This window comes from Mus musculus, chromosome 8 (assembly GCF_000001635.26).
Source record: "Mus musculus strain C57BL/6J chromosome 8, GRCm38.p6 C57BL/6J".
Lineage (NCBI taxonomy): Eukaryota > Metazoa > Chordata > Mammalia > Rodentia > Muridae > Mus > Mus musculus.
In genome coordinates, this window is record NC_000074.6 from 76,821,726 (window position 1) to 76,839,943 (window position 18,218).

At 38.3% G+C, this 18,218-nt stretch overlaps 1 long non-coding RNA gene across 1 annotated transcript in view; it reads right to left on the reverse strand.

Moving 5' to 3' along the window:
• Window positions 1-18,218, reverse strand: part of Gm10649 (predicted gene 10649) — a 151,535-nt gene that overhangs the window by 72,639 nt on the left and 60,678 nt on the right. The window lies entirely within an intron of this gene.

Here is an 18,218-nt window from a genome sequence, read left to right on the forward strand (position 1 = left end):
TATTTCTGTATTAGTACTTGGATTTATCTAAGAAAAATAAGACATGATAATGAAATCTGTAGGCTGTATTCTGGAAGACTGTGATTATAGCCATTTAGACATGCCTGCATGCCCACATTAGGTCTTACGCTAAATACAGAAAGCTAAGCTGAATGGCTGTGGATATGACTGAACACCAAAAGTGATGGATGTCTCAGGAGATGCCACTGTCGTATTATCACTAGAGCATCAAGTATAGTGTGTGCCATCCCAAGCATAGACACAGCTACTGGTCTTCAGAGATGAGAACATTCACATAAATGACTCTGTCTCAGTGTTAGATGTAAGTGGGCTCACTCCAGACTGTCGATTTAATGATAAAAGAAGATCTAAACTATAAATTTGCTGTAGAGTCTCTAAGTCAGTGGTTCTCAACCTTCTTAATGCTGAGATCTCCTCATGATGTGGTGACCCCCACCCCATCAGAAAATTATTTTCTGTTGCTAATTTATAATTTTAATTTTGCTACTGTTCTGAGTCTTAATATAAATATCGGTGTTTTCTGATGGTTGTAGGCAACTTCTGTGTAAAGCTCTTTGACTCTCAATGGGGTCATAACCCACCGTTGAGAAGTGCTGCTTTAAGGGTCACACTGTAGCAAAGTGGGAGCAAGGCTGAAAGCTGAACTCGCTTGCATGTCCCCTAAGATTAAACACACGGGTGCTGTGGAAGCTTACACATTCAGGTATTTTCTGCAGATCACTCTTCCTGCCCTGTGCAATTACTCCCTCGGTGACATTTTTTTTTAAATCTCTCACTTCAAAAATTCTTCTGTGCATGATTTTTCATCCAAATGGGATTTCTTCCCCCTCCCTAGTGCTGTTAATGTTATAAATCAAAATAAATATCCCTATAGATTGAGGTAAGTTTTCCTTTGTTACCTGGTGCTATTTTATAAAAAGCTCTGAAGTCATCAGTTATGTTGGTTGCCACTCCTGGCAAGTAAAAGAAAGTATCACATTTAATAATCATTGCTTTAAATAACCTTTCCATATGCACATGAGTATTACACAGTAAGTCGGACAAGGGTTACTATCATTACTGCTCCAGTGAGGAAAGCACTCTATGCCTAGGGATGTTCCGCGGCTCCTGCTTAGTAGGGACTCAGGTTTTCTACTTTAGCTTTCCCCATTCTTAGTTTTTACTCTTCAGTAAAAACCAGACTAATGCCATATGTGAGTGTGTGTGTGCTGTGTGTGTCTGTGTGTGTGTGTGTGTGTGTGTGTGTGTGTGTGTGTGTGTGTGTAGAAACTATAGAACACACACACACTTCTAGAGAAGAGAAACCCATCAGCCTAGGATTCCTGATTCCACTTTCACCAGAAGCAGACAGGAATGTGACATTTCCTGTGAACTTACAGGAGGATGACTCCCCCCGCACCCCCTCTTCCTCTACATGCATGGGAAGAAGAGCAAGAGGAAATAACCTCCCAACCTGGAAATACACATAGCGTTAGTCACCTATTTTAAAGTAATGGTGATAGTCCTCTGTAGTCCTTGCCTGGATAAAGTTGAAAGAAAACATTCCAGCCAGAAATCAGGGCCTTGGGTTGTTGTGTAGTTCATTTAAATGAAATGATTCTTCCTTTCATCAAAACTTGAATGTAAGTCTTCCTTCCATTCCCACAGACATGTGGCTATTAGTAAAACTCAATAAGTAGAGAAACAATAATAGGAAGAGTCGAGTTAACCACAAGAGACAACTGATGCCTTCTAAAGGACAGTCATGTGTGCAATATGCAAACATTACATGAAAGCAAATATTAAAACAAAGGCACGTCATCTCAGGTGATAGGAATTTCTAAATCTTTTAGCAATGACTCTATTAGCACCTGAATCTTGGGAAATACCTAATCATATTTATCAAAGCAACGTCAACCAGAGCTTAATCTTGCTTTGCTTGGCACTTCAGCTGGCATACTTTTGCACAGTGATGTCAACACACAAAGTGGGGCTTTGTTTGGAAGAGCAAGCTCTTAAGTCCTTGTCAGTCATATATTTTACACAGGACCTGCAAGTCCAGAACACTGGGAAACTCATCTGGGCTTCATTAGTACTCCTGCCTTCTCCTTCAGATACTCTTTTCCAAGGACATCTAGCTAGCCAAAGCTCCCTTTAAACTGAGAATTCCATGGTGACGAGGACTTTCCTGCTTCTAAGAACTAACTGAATTGACTGACAGACATTTCACTCTCAGGAAATGTGGAAATTAACTACTATTCTCTTCACTTTGAGAGTCATTGGAATAGGAGCAGATGCAGCTAAGCCAGGTTAGGACCAGAAAAGAAAGAAACGACAATGGTTAATTGGTTCAAAAGTAACAATATTTAATGTCAGAGAAGGGAGAGCAAGGTGGAGTCACTGTGAGGAACATTGATAGTTAGTACTCAAGGTAGTACAGAGCTTAATTACATTTTTAAAATTTTTAAATCTTATTTGGTAAAGAAACAGTTTTAATTATTAGTTATATGCCTAAATGTACTTATTAGTTAGCTCACATCTCCCAAAGTAAATGAATTATTCATCAAAAATGCTTAATTCTGTTGACCAATTAACACATTAGAAGCATAGATCATAAAAACTCAATTCCTGAATGTAGAGAGAATCTCTTATAAGCCCCACCTGTCAATAAAAAAGGCTGATAGTGAGGTGAGGCAGGAAATAGGATCTGAGACACTGGCAGGAAAAAATGAGAATTCTGGGAAATAGCACAAGAATAAAAGGAGCCATGGGCAGCGATTCGAAAGACAGAAGGAGGAGACAGACATAAACTAGCAGGCAGAACTCACAAGGAGACGAGCAGAGCAGAGAGTGAGGCACCTAGAATGAAGGAGAGGTAAATATCCAAATGGTAGACACAGAAGAGTTTGAATGGGTTAAATAAGTTTAATAAGTTATAAGCCAGTCAGGGGATGAGCCAAAGCTTAGGGCCTAAGCATTTTGTAATAACTAATTAGTCTCAGAGTCATCATTCCGGGAGTCAAGACTGGGAAAAATGGATTTAAAAAATTATTTTAACACCTGAAAAATACAATTCCCAAAGCCTCCTATGACACCAGTATTCTAGATGGCTTTGTTGCAACGATGGAAATATCCTTAAGCCATTATTGCTCAATTTAACAGAGCAATATTGCTCTGTTAATATTATACAATTAATATTCTATGTAAGAATAATAAACAATGACAGCAAAGAGGGGACTCAGTGAGCCCAGGCATAGTGACCTTCTGACAATTAGTGACCATGGGTAGGAGTGGTATGTCTTTTTTGCTCACTTAGCTTTGAGTTGCTATAACAAAATGCCTGGATTGGTAACTATTTAAAAAAAAAAAGGTTTGTTTAGTTCATTTGGAACCTGTTTAGTGTGATTACTTGGGTAATGGCAGAGGTGTATGGGGAGAAAAACAGCTTGTATCACAAACCAGGGAACCAGGCAAGGAGAAGGAACAGACAAGAGCCAGTAACCCCCTTAGGGTGCTATCCCAATGACCAGGCCCCACTTCAAAAAGACTCTGCAACTTCCTACTAATAGCATCCTGAGAACTAAGCCTTGAACACATAGGGACATCTCTTGTCCAGGTGATAACAGATTACAAGAATGTCTCTGAAAGAAGCATCTTTATATCCCTTATGGACCAAAAGAGAATCATTGAATTTTATTTCATAATTTTTAATTTTTATTTTTGTAAAATAAGCGTCTGATAACCTGGAAGGAAATGAAAAGAGGCAAAGGCATCTACATGTAGTACAACATTTGTCCAGGTGTGAGCCTCCCCGCTCTTCCCACATCTGGTGTTATATTTATATATGACATGTGTGATATAATACACTGTATAGTGTATCTACTATCTTGTTTGTGATTATCCTCTGGTTTAAAAAAAAAGTTTAAATATAGTACCTGAAGCAAAATACTGAGACAAAAGTAAATAGTAAAAGAATTATTATAGTCAGTACAAGTAAATAAGCAAAACAAACGAGGACACAGTGTCCCAGAGAATCCATTGTGTAAGTCTGAACTGTAATGTAAGTAGAATTCTCCGTAGAACATAGCATAAGAAGTAAGGCCAATGAAGGGGTTTGCAGTCCCATAGGAGGAACAAAAACATGAACTAACCAGTACCCCCAGAGCCCCAGGGACTAAACCACCAATCAAAGAAAACACATGGTGGGACTCATAGCTCTAGCTGCATATTTAGCAGAGGATGGCCTAGTCCTTCATCAATGGGAGGAGAGGCCCTTGGTCCTGTGAAGGTTCTATGCCCCAGTATAGGGAATGCCAGGCCCAGGAAGCGAAAGTAGATGGGTTGGGGAGCGGGGGGGGGGGGGTAGGGGATTTTCGGAGGGGAAACTAGGAAAAGGGATAACATTTGAAATGTAAATAAAGAAAATATCAAATAAATAAATAAATCAGAAGTGAGGCTGAGGCAAGGAAAGGGACAAGGACTGAAGACAAATTAAGTGTCACTCCTTGAGAGCTTACTGAAACTAAATTATCAATAATAAAGTGGAGGGAGAGAAACAGAAACAGTGAGCATACATAAATAACAGACATTTATTTTTCTCCATTCCAGAACAGTAACACTATCACAGAGGATGGTAAATCTCTGCAAGGGTAGGGACTCATGAATAGAAGACACATCTTTACACACTTAGCATATGAATGTGGTGGGAGAATTGCCAGCAGGTTCAGAAGAAGCAGTTGATATGGAGTGACCACAGAGAACTGTGCTTCAGCTCTGCTATTTAAAAAGATGAAACTTGCCCACAGCACTCTCTTCATCCACTGCAGGGTTGACTGCTGTGCATATGAGCACACACACAAAATCCAGCAGAATATTTTAATGGACTACAAAATCAACAAGTTAAGATCATTTTGTGATATTGGTTTTATATACATTATTCTACTAAAGTGAGTTTAAAACAAAAAAAGTAAGAGCTAGTTATAATTTTCATAAATGGAAAGAAATTGATTTTTTTTCCAGATCAAAAAGTGTCATTCAAAAGAAATAAGGCCCATATAAATTCCTGCTATGCCGCGGACCAGCCTCAGTCGGCCCCCCTCAATCCACGGGAGAAATCAGGGTTCAAGTTACAGGTGGGCAGGGAGTAGGCGAGGAGAGTGACAAACAGACACAGACACAAGGAAGTATGCATCTGAATGTAATTTTCTCAAAGTGAGCATCAGAGTTTTAATACAGAAGAAAATAGCCAAGTTAGGTGACACATCAGCCAAGGTATAATGAGATTACCTGATGCTTAATGACTCTTACACAAGACAGAGGAATGCAAACATAAAGACTGACAAGAACTGGGCAATAAAACAACTGACACGAAGTCAGCTCTATCTAAGGTCAGCTATATTCTTAGAAGCCAGGTATGAGGTCTTTACATTCCCAGGGCAAGGGCTTTCATGCCCAAGTCATGGTTCTAATTAGGGAGTTCTGCTCTAGCTAACCTTCTCATGAGTAATGCAATACTCTAGTTCCTCCTTAAACCACAGCCTGATCTACTTCCTAAACCATTGTAAATTCCTGTATATGGGAGTGATTGAGTGGGGGAACTTTCTACTAATAAGTAATGTAGTCTGCCATACATAACTATAATAAGAATTCTAAACTTACTTTGCTGAGCTTGCCCTGAGATTTCTAACTCTATGTAGTAGTTAGTAATGCCTGATTTCTTTCACTATCTCTCTTACAATACTAGAGGCAATTCTGAATGTCACTGAATAGGCAACATTCTTACTGAATTCTAAGCCCAGGGTCAACTCAAGGACTACCTAGAGCATTGGTGAAGGCCAGGAAGCAAAGTTTGATTTTGCTTAGGTATTTGGGAAGTCATTGCTTGGAGGCACCTATAATAAAACAATGCTGAAAGAAAGCACACAGATCCATTCGCAAGGACAAGTTTGGAGCATTCATTATACGAGATGCCACGGTTCCAGGAGACGAAGTTTCCTGAACTTTTCACCTCGGGAATGCTTCCAGGTTTTAGGCCTGTCACAAGAGTCACTACTGGAGTGGATGTAGCACTGCTATAAGTATTTGGAGCCCGATTGCATGAGATCAGCTTTGATCCTTAATTTAGTATTGATTTTGGTATAATTCAATGTATGTTTTCTTAAGCATATAATCCTATTCTAACATTAATTTTAATTGATGGCCTTTCAGCTTCTCTGTAGCTACAGATGTATGTAGCTCAATGGTAAAATACTTTGTGTGTATACACACACTTAAAAACACACACACAGCGAGTAGGGGTTGTAAATTCTCTGACATTTAAATGTGTTTCTTTTGAAAATTTATTTATGTATTTACTTTATACTTGATCCCCTCTCTTCCTAGCCCCCTCCCCTTCACACAGCACCTCCCATTCCCTTTCCCCTTTCTCCTCTGAGAAGGGGGAGGCTCCCCTGGGTACCAACCTACCTTGGCACATTAAGTCACTGCAGGACTAGGCACATCCTTTCCCATTGAAGCCATATAAGGCAGCACAGTTAGGGGAACAGAGTTCTCAGGCAGGTGACAGGTTCAGGGATAGTCCCCTTTCTACTTGTTGGGGGACCCAAGAAGACTGAGCTGCACATATGCTACATATGTGTGGAGAGGGGCCTAGGTCCAGCCCATTTATGTTCTTTCCTTGGTGGCTCACCCTCTGGGAGCTCTAAGGGTGCAGGTTAGCTGACTCTGCTGGTCTTCATATCCAGTTTCTACTCCCTCCTGGACCCTCAATCTTTGCCCTAACTCTTCTACAAAACTTCCCAAGTTCTGTCTAATGTTTAGCTGTGGTTTCTGCACTGTTTTGGGCAACTGCTGGGTGGAGCCTCTTAGAAGACTGACTGGGAAGGAGATTTATAGAAACATAAAGAAAGCATCAGTGCAGAAAGGTGCTTTCAGTGAGTAGGCTCAGAGCGAATCTGTGATCACAGGTTTTAAAATAGACAATGCTGGCCAGCCACTGCCCTCCCCTCCACACAGAAGCACTGTTTAAGGAAGCCCTTCCAGGTCTCACAGCCACTACAAGAACAGTTTGCTGCAGCATCTTACACTTCTGTGTCACTATAACTTGGAGCCCTGAAGAAAAGCCTCAACTCATAACTAATAAGACATCCAGTAAATTAAAAATCAGTGATAGTTTTTTTTAATAGTTTGGTTTCTAGCTTTATTACTAATCAATATGTCAGTTGAGGCAAGTCACTTCATCTCTGCACCTAGACTTCTTTCAAAATGAAAATGATAGGGTAATAATTTCTGAAATTCCAGCTAGCCCTAGAGTTCTGTCTCGCCATAGTTGACTTGTTTCATCATGCTATTGCTAGGAAATATAGCTAACATTGTAGAATCTCCTAATCTTATGTCATGCTTTAAAGTCCTTAATTGTTATCTTCAAAAAATATTGTTGACAGTGTGCCAAGTCAGCTTTACAAATTCCCCTTATAGCAATAAAGAAACTTTTAAAACAATAGAAACAAAGGATGGACCCCCTAGGTCATTGCAGCTGCTCCATCATGGACAGAAGACCAGCTCCACAGTCCAGACAGGAAGTGCATCTTTCTTTCACAGCCCAGGAATCTTAATCTATATAGATTGTAAGAGCAATGGTTAAACTGGATTGTACTGTCTTTTTATATAACCTTACTATTTTTAGGATTGCATTTAGAGTAAACAATGCTTAGTAGAACATTCCCTCACCTTATCAAAGACTACAAAACCTCTGTGCTGAAAGCAGTGTGATGCTGAGAGGTGACGTTTTGCCATTTTCCAGAGGCCTCAGATCACACTACTCTCTTAGCAAATTAAAATTATCCTGGAGAGCTGGGAAACATCTGGAGAAGCCTCCAGAATTGCAGTTTGTTCCTGTGACTGCCTTGTGACACCTCTGAACTGCTTTCTCCACCACTGGTTTGTGTTTTACCCCTTCTTCCGAATCATACATGACCAGGAGATCCAAACCAAAAGCCCATTCGCTTCAACTGGTGCAATCCACAGCAGTGGGACACTTGGGAAAGCACAGGGAGAGCCAGGCACAGAAGTTCTCAGAGCAACATCTCTTTTCCAACTTTAGCATTGAGTAGGTTTCCTTCTCCATATATAGGTCATAATGGAAACCTTGGCCTCACAATTTCTTTGTCACTCATAGCTTCTGCTCCCAGAATGTGCTTGGGCATGAAAAGTGTTCTAGGAATATTCATTGGTTTTTGTTGTTTTTATTTGTTTGTTTTTTAGTATTGACCGAAAAGAAGCTCTTTTCCAACAGACTTACTACAAATGACTACTGGTTGCATGGAAACATGCAAAGACTCAAGTACTTAGATGTAAGGAGTCGAAATGTTCTTAGGGCTCAGAGATAGCCCAATGGTTAATCAGCTCAAACTTGGGAGTTATGTAATGATACTTTTTAAGGCTCTTCATCTTGCTCTACAAACAAGACAAGTTACTTAGTAAATTAGCAGTCAGTTGTGTGTCATTATTGTGCTAGATGGGTAATTCATGTTCATTACCTTTCATCCTGAAATAGTAAATCAATGGAGCAATAAGGCTTCCTGTTCTGTAGGTGAAGCCATGGAGGCTACAAGTGAGTGAAGGGTGCCTAAGGTTGTAGCTTGCTGAAGTAGCACTAACTAGACCATCATGATACTACTGCTGTCCTTCATTGCCACATCTGTGAATTGAATGGCCATTCTGATGATTCTTGTAAGTCCCCTCTACTCTAAGCTATGGTGATTGATGGTAAGAGATGAGTGCTGGGGTCAGTTAATGAACTAATGAGATGAGCTATGAAACCAGCTTGAAATAAATCAGTCTGTGTGGCCATGAATAGATAAGGAGTAAAGATCAATGATCTTGGCCTTCGGGCTTGTGTAGAAAAGGGAATGAGCTTGGGGATCTACTACTCACCATGCCAGAGCTCTTCCATTCATTCTAGCTTGCTATGCAAATGAAAAAAAATTTTTCGTATTTCATAACCAGAATTATCCAGGAAGCTTTATAGTAAATAACCTATACATTTATATCTATAATAGAAATTGTGCTCTGTAGATTTTAACTATTGAATTAATATCATCTAGCCTATGATTCTGGAAATGACATGGTTTCCCCAGGCAAAAATAACATAACATATATACATGCTATATACCATATAGCTGGAACAGCTAATAAAGTACAGAAACAGATAGAATAATTTAGCCAAAAAAATCTAAATACCCATCTTTGGAACACTCGTTGGCAACTGAATTTGTGTGAAAGTTTATTTAAACTCATCCTCTTGACCATTTTAAATCTCTATCTGGTAAAGCCGAACACGTGTGCCAAGTTGGTTTCTACTTTCATTCTCTGAATTCTGAACTGCAATTGTAATTCTGCTTAGATGATAACAATCTTTCCTCTCCATTGACTCCATAATTTTAAAGTGTACACTGTAGAAATGAGCTACATGATTACCAAAGAACATATCATTGACCTCATTGATATTTTAAAGGTTACCTGGCATGCACATCATTGAAATATTAGGATTAGCACTTCCTGGAAAATTATAAATGAGCACTTCCCCTTCATTTTGAGGCCAGCTGCTACATTTGTATACCTCCAAATTGCCTTTGACCTGATTCATGCAACAAACCTTAGTAGCATACAATACTGTGGTTACTGTTCCTTGCAGGTAGAAGCTTCCAGGGCCAGAGGAGACTGATTCAAACACACAGGAGCCAGAGGGTGAAACTTTCCCATCAACATGACTGACACGTAACACCTTAAGTGGGCGGGCATGCGCCATTGACCTTGCTCTGTAGAAAAGCAGCCCCATGTTGCAATAGCAGCAGCTAAACTATCTGCAGCTGCTTCAGTCTAGTACAAGCAGACATGCTTGCACTGTGCTGTACAACACATGCATAGCCCCACCATTTCCTTTTTCAACTGTTTGTCAGCCCATGATAGCTTCAAAGGCAGTATGACTTCACATCAAAAATGTAGAGTAATGGGCGTTTGTTCACATAGGAAGTTGAGGATGGTGGACTTTTCTCTAATACAGAACAATACAATTACTGGTTTCAAATCTGAGCCATATAACACATTCTTCCTTAAAAGTGCTTCATTATTTGTGGCATACTGATATTATTAAATAGTTCATAGCTGAATAGCACTGTCTTTGTTGGATTGAGGAAGGAAACCAGGAGTTCACAGACACAGCCATAACAGAATTCCTTTGCTTCTTTTGGAGTCAAATTACTACCTCATTCTACCTGACTTCTTAAAAATGAGAGGACTGTTGGGAGATCAACATTTACTATCTCTGAAAATATGTGTGATTCACAGTATAGAAAAAATGAATAGACTAGATCAGCTATAAAATTTTTCCCACCAAAGAGTCATAGGAAGTAGCAAATTTCAATGAATTTTTATGAAGATAATACCAAGTCAAGAGTGTGTAGAAAGAGCTTATGAAAGAAACAAATAGGTAAATAACTAAATAAGTGTAGTAAGATTAATATAGTCCTCTTCTATTGTTTAAATATTTTAGTACTTGCTCCTCTTGCTTTCATAAATATCTGCTAGAACTCTACAATGTAGCCATCAGGTCCTAGGTCTTTGCTATGATTGAAGAATTTATTGATGTTCAATTTCATTGTGTGTTTTGAGTGTTTTGAGTGTGTCTAGGTTTTCTATTTCTTTATAGGTCAACACTGGTAGTTTGTATGTGTGAAGTTGTCCATAATCATCTCTAATGATGCATAGTACCCCTGAATCGTCATCCACAAGACCATATATTGCCTGATCTCATGTCAGTTCCTTCCTTCTAATATCAAGAAAGAAAACAAATACACAGGTCAACTTCATTAATGAACATTGATGTGAAAATCCTCAACAAAATAATAGAAAGCTAAATTCAATGGCACATTAAAAAGAGTGTCTTCTGTGATCAAGTGGATTATCCCAGGATGCAAGATTAATTAAGCATAAACAAATCAATAAATGTGATACATCAGAGTAAAAGAAGCAAGCACAAAATCTTACTATCATTTCAATAGATGTAGAAAAGAAGTTTAATGAAATTCAACATTCCACCATTACAAAATATCCCAGCACATTACTTCAGCATAATGAAGGCCATCCATTACAAACCCATAGCTATAATCATATTCAGTGGGGGGAAACCAGGACTTTTCTTCTAAGATCATGAACAAGATGAAAATTCCCAATTTTACCACTTTTATTCAACATAATACTGAGAGTCCAAAAAAGTATTCAAGAGAAAGAAATAAGGGACATCTATACTAGTTACATTTCTTCTTGTTCTTATGACCAAAACCTGACAGGACACAATTTAAGGGAAGAAATATTTAGGTTCACAGTTTAAAGGAACCAGTATATCATGGTTGGAAAGCCTTGTGGCAAATGATTACAGCATCTTCGTATTCAGGAAAAGGGCCCAAGGCAAAAGCAGAACTAGGCTATAACTTTCAAGGCCCAGTGATACTTCCACATCATGGTCCACCTGCTAAAACCTCTACAACTTCCCCAGGCATTACCAATGGCTAGGGACTAAGTGTTCAAATGCATGAGTATGTGTGGACATTTTCCCTCTGAGCCAAAATGACGTCTAAGTTAGTTAGGGGGATGACAACTGCCTTTGTTTGCTGAGGAGATTATCTCAAACACAAAAAGCCCCAAAGACACCTCCAACTCAACCTCGGCAACTAATACAGCTCATAATTTTAGCACACAAAATAAGCATATAAAAATCAATAGTATTTCTGTATGCTAATAGAGAAATGTCTGAAAAGAAATTAAACCAAGCAATCTCATTGAGAATAGCTATGATAATTGAATACCTTGTAATAAATGTAACCAAAGAGGTGTTTTATAATGAAAATGACAAAATATTGATGAAAGAAATTGGAATAGGATACAAAAGAGAGGCTATCCCACATTCATACATGGAAATAATTAAGATTGTTAAAATATCCAAAGCAATCTACAGAAAAATACTAATGTCCTTGTTCATAGATTTAGAAAAATCAATTTCAAAACATATGTGGAACGACTTAAAGTTCTAGATAGCCAAAGCAAGCCTAAGTAAAAAGAAACAAAACAAAATATCAGACTTATTAAAATATACAACACTATAAAATCAAAATACCATGACATTAGCACAATTCAAGGCACAGACAATGTGAAAGAAGAAAACTCTTAGGAATAGTGCTATGTTTATGTGTGTGCACCTATCAAGCTTATCACAGAGGACCAAGCACAACAGTGAGAAGTAGGAGACATCTTCCGTAAATGATATTTAGTGACTGGACAACCATATGCCAAAGGATACTGGAGCTTTGGAAATCTTTCAACTTGTACAAACACTAAATCAGAATGGATTGATGACGTAACTGTAAGATCTACTATAATAAATACTACTAGAGAAGACAGGGAAACGCTTTAGAACATAGGTCTAGAGAGTGGTATTTAGATTTGGTAAAAAGTGCACAGGTGCCAAGCATACAAAAAATAAATGATACTTTAAGAACTGATTCTGTAACAAATGATACTGTAACAAATGACTCTGCAACAAAAGTACTATAACAAGTGATTTGTAATATCAAAGAATGCAATCCACAGACAGCCTTCAAAATGGAATGAAACATTTGCAAACTATATATTTGAAAAAAAAATGGGACAAAATCCAGAACACATAATGAACTAAAATGATTTCATCCCATAAAAAATACCTTATTTGATGATAATGAGCTAATAATCTGAACAGATATTCATTAAGAGTAAAGGCACCAATGGACAACAATTGGACAGGAATAATGTTCAGAATCATTAACATCCAGGGAAAGACAAATGCAAATCACAGTGAGAAAGTACAACATTCTAGTGAAGAGTGGCTATTATCAAAAAGAAAGAGATAAGAAATCCTAGGAAGCAGCAAAAGGATGTGGAGGAAAGGGAACATTCGCACTTTATCGCAAGAAGTGTATATTTTTCTGTGTATGGTGGCACACAACTTTAATCCCAGCACTTGGGAGGCAGAGGCAAGTGGATCTCTATGAGTGTGAGGACTCACAACATGAACTACCTAATGAATTCCAGGATAGCCAGGAACATATTTATTACATTTTACACATTTTAGAACATGAATGTGTAAGTTAAAAACCACTTATGATCTCAAAATATTTTCTAACCTCTGATGTCAGTCTTTATAACAATTTGATAAACTCCTTTTAATATTTCTGATGACTATTTCAAAATACCTGGGAAAGTAAATTAGGCAAAGTATGCAACAGAGTTGTAACTTTTACTCCAGCATAATTTTATTATTGATAGTAATATGTAGAGATATCCTGTGTCAACCCTTCCCCCATTTAAAAGAAAAACAAAAAATAATGTATGATAATATACCTGGTCCAGAGAACAGTATGTACTTTCCTATTAAAAACTGCACATGGAACCATTGTAGGGTCCAGAAATCCCACTATTGGGTATATGTTCCAAGGCAATGCAATTACTACATCAAAGGAACACCCTCCCTGTCCTCTTCTTGTACCACTGGGACCAGTAGACAGACTAAGCCTGAATGTCCATACAATAAAATGAATAGGGAGAATGTGGTATACCTGCATAATGGCATTCTGTACATCCAGGTTCACTCTGAACTCCAGTCATTGAGAAAGCATAGTTACACCAAGAGAACGTCACCAGAAATAACTAACAAAAGACACGTGTCCAATAATCTAACTCTCGAAAATCAAATAATCGTACAACCACAGTGATCAATGAAAGAAACATAAACACTGTTTATCTTTGCTATCAGTCATTCTCAAACAGAGAGAATTACCATTACACAATTATATAATAATTAGATCAAGTAAAAAGTAATCTTTTGAAATGTTTTATTTCTTATTCCCAATGCATAATAGCATAGATACCTAGAAATGTCTACATGTTTAGAATCCTGATATTTGTTAGGATTTAGCATAGCTAGAAGCCAAAAGCTACTCATATATTTTCCTTCATAGTCAGTAAACAATTTGAAGTGATAAAAATGACTTCTTATGTTGTATTCCAAGCTTAAAATCAACCCAAATGCCAACTAATATGACAGTGTATTTAATGAACTTAGGGATACATGGTTGACTTTACTGTGTCTGGGATTCTCTGGTTCCTCCTTCTATAATGGCATTAGTTATTCTGGATAAGGGCCCCACCCTATGACCTTATTTAACAGTAGTCACCTCTTTAAAAGAAGTCAGCTATTGGATGGTTCATAGGGCCCCCAGTGGAGGAGCTAGAGAAAGTACCCAAGGAGCTAAAGGGATCTGCAACCCTATAGGTGGAACAATATTATGAACTAACTAGTACCCCCCGGAGCTCGTGTCTCTAGATGCATATGTATCAGAAGATGGCTTAGTCGGCCATCAGTGGAAAGAGAGGCCCATTGGTCTTGCAAACTTTATATGCCTCAGTACAGGGGAACGCCAGGGCCAAAAAGTGGGAGTGTGTGGGTAGGGGAGTGGGGGTGGGGTGGAGAGACGGTATGGGGGACTTTTGGGATAGCATTGGAAATGTAAATGAAGAAAATACCTAATTAAAATAAAATTAAAAAACAAAAGTCCTGTCTCTAAATGATCATTTGCTGAGGTCATAGCTCAATGATAATGTTGCATAGTATGTATGATACCATAGTACCAATGCCCATCATACCCATAACCCAATAAATAGTTAGATGAATAACTAAATAAAGCCATTTATGATTTTTGGTTCGGGAAGGGAGAACAGATGCAGCCCAGTGCATATGAGGGGTTCAAAATCAGGAATTTAAGTGATTCTAGGGAAAGAGGCTCACTTTTTTTTTCTAATTGGTTTTACAGTTGCAATTTTTATAACATGAATGTGTAAATTAAAAACCACTTATGGTCTCAAGGCATTTTCTAACCTCTTATTCAGATGGCATAACCTAGGAAGAAGGACCTGGAGAGTTTCAAGTGAGTATCTTTGAAGATAGCTGTGCTTTACTGTCCTCATTGGCCCTGCCCTCCAGTTCTTTACTATGTATCAAAATAAACAGCAGTCCTTGTCACAGCAAAAAGACTGACAGTGAGGAAAGGCCCCTTTGACTACTAACACACTCTTCTCTGTTTTGCAGGACTAGATTGTCCTAATTTTAGCCAAAGCCATGCAAAACTACTCACTTGGGAATAATAACCATTGTAGAGCCAAATTAATTGTGAAAGTGTCATAAGATTATTAGTCAGGCTGGGACTGTTGCTCAGGTTAGGGTATCTGCACAGCATCACAAAAGCCACAGGAACCCAGGACCACACACACACACACACACACACACACACACACACACACAAGGGAGAGAGAAAAACAGACAGACAGAGACAGAGAGACAGAGAAAGAGAGAGAGGTGGGGGTGAAGAAGAGAGCAATCCAATTAACAGAATATTGAATACAAACACGTGAGATAGGTAAACATAGTTGAAAATGATTTTTGGTGGTAAATCCAGTGGGCATGCAAACTAGTTCATTATTTCACTTATTGTTCCTAAAGTTTGAACAAAATGAACAATATTAATTTCCTCTTCCTCCGGTCTTACTCAGGATTTCCACATTTGGAATTTTTATACTGGAGACACTTTTCATAACGTTTTTCTAAAGTTAAAATACAAATCAAATGTCATAATTCTTTCAATTGTCATATTAAAAGTATTATTTCTAAATTTTCCCTTCACAAAGTTTCTTTTGTCAAAAACTTAAACACATTTTTCAAAGAAATAAAGAATGAAATAATGACATTTGGAAAAATCGCTTCAGAATTACCCAGGATTGAGATGAAAGTTCATGCTTGAGATGCAAAACAAGATTGACCAAGTGACTTCAAGTTCAAAGCTTTACAAGGAAATGAATGTTCATTAATCATGCTGTCTTCATAGATAGGTAGGTAGAAACGTAGACAGACAGACAGATTGATACCATATATATGGTATGTCCATCTACATACATATGTATACATGTCAGTAGTATACAATAAAAATCTGAAATCATGAAGTAAAACTACAAAATTGAATTTATATCTTCTAACCAAAACTAGACTCCAACAATACGTAAAATGGAAAGCTTACATAAAGCTAGACATAAAGCTTTAGTAAAGGAAAAGTTTCAAGATGATTCCAGCAAGTTCAAATTCTCCAATAACGTGTTCTGACCTCTAGGAAGTCAGCTCTCCTGTCCTCTGTCATGGATGTGAAGGTTGCTGGGGTGTCAGTCCACCTAAGAGTGCTGCTTTGGGGAAAACATCATTGTGTCAGTCAATGTTAAGTGGCTCTAGTGCCGTTGCAGTGTTTCCAAGTCTTGTCAACCCACATCTGCACATTAAAGAACAGCTGAAGTGAAAATTTCTGGTTTCTTTGGAGACTTAACTGTGTCATGTGGTACTTTCCTGGAAGCTGTCTTATGAGAGGATATTTTGCTGAGGCAGACACTTGAGAGGATGTGTGGTGTTTGGAAAAGTATAAGTATAACCCAACAGACAGTGATTGGTGCTCTTGCATTGGTTTGCCTTGCAAAGCTTTGCTGGTCTTCACTGTTCTTCACTTGTTGTGATTTCACAGAGAGAAAAGCAACAAAGAACTTTTTGTCGTATTCTGGCTGTTTCTTGCTGCTCCCAAAGACTTGTGCCAATTCAACAGAGCCTTGTGGTTTCTTCTGCATTGAGTCACTGCTACTGATTCATGTACTCATGTTTGGAATCTCCCCCAAAAGACTACTTCTAAACAGGTCCACATTCCCCATTGTCCTATTAACCATCTTTCTCCCCTGTTTGATCAGCAAGCTAGAAGGGAAGTTGAAGCACTTAAGAACCCATATTAATGTAGGTTTTGAAAAATATGAGCAAACAAACAACTTAAAACCAAATTCTAGTGGCAGCACTCCTTGCATTGATAGTGCAACATAAAAAGAAGGGGAAGAAAATAAGGGCACCATTTCCCTCTTCTTCTGGGTATGCAGCTTATTACTATGCAACCTATTTTCCCCTCTTTCTGCCCTTTCTTTTGGGACCCTATATATTCACACTAGAATTATGAATTTTTATGTATTAAATTGTGTAAAAAGCCTTACTGGCTATCTTTCTACAGAGATACAAACCCACATCATCCATTTTCTCTTCCTCTACAGAGTGTGCAATCATGATAGAGTTAGAGGTAGAGACAGAAAGTGGATGTAAGTGAAAACTACACGAGCCTCCAAAGATATCCACCATAATAGGTGCTAAGTGGGGAGAAGGGCTCCTAGTTGAAGATGGAATTGCAATAGCCTCACTGACAGGATGGGATTCAATAGCAACTTTGAACAGCTTCCATGCAAAGACTAAGCTATAGATATCTAGTACTGCAGAACAAGCAGGGTAATGGACTGAGACAATGACAGTCCCATCCCAGCTGTTCGACTAGTTTGAATCATTGTGTTGTTGCAATCCAAGACCTGGGCCTGCTACGCATGTGCTGTAGCACAAAGTTAAGCCCCATATCTATGTTATTTACAGCCTTCCATTCTTTCATGGGTAAGTCATTCATAGTGGTTATAATGTTTAAAACAACATATTAACCCTTAGAAACAATTTCTGTAACCAAATAGCACCACAATGATTATTTGGATTGTATTTATTGGCCCTAGGGAGCTAAAATTTTAAAAGCATTAAAAAGTAAGAATTAAAAAAAATAGAGGGTAGAGATCTAGAACATCAGACGATGGAGCCCAACTTAATTCTGTAGATATCCTATGGCTTTAAGCAGAGGAGGTCATAGTAAAAATGATTTAGAAAATATTCTGCCAATTATGCAACCTGGTTAAAAGGGTAGACTTGATTCAGAGAAATCCATTAGGAAGTTACTGCAAGTCTGAGAAAAAAAGAGCTACAATCTAAGACTAGAGCTGTAGGAAGAAATGAATTTACCATAAGCTAATGATACTTGCAGGGGACCATGCCAAGGTCTCAGAAAGACCCTGGGAAAACCTTCCCATCATCATGTGGTTTTCTTGTTGTGACAAAATTCCTAGGAGGAATGCTTTAAAGTAGAAAAACTGTATCTTGGTTCCTATTTGCAGACTATGGTCAGTTGACTCTGTTGTTTCTAGACCCATGCACTAATGGCATGGGAGAAAAGGATGGAGAGGGATGCTGC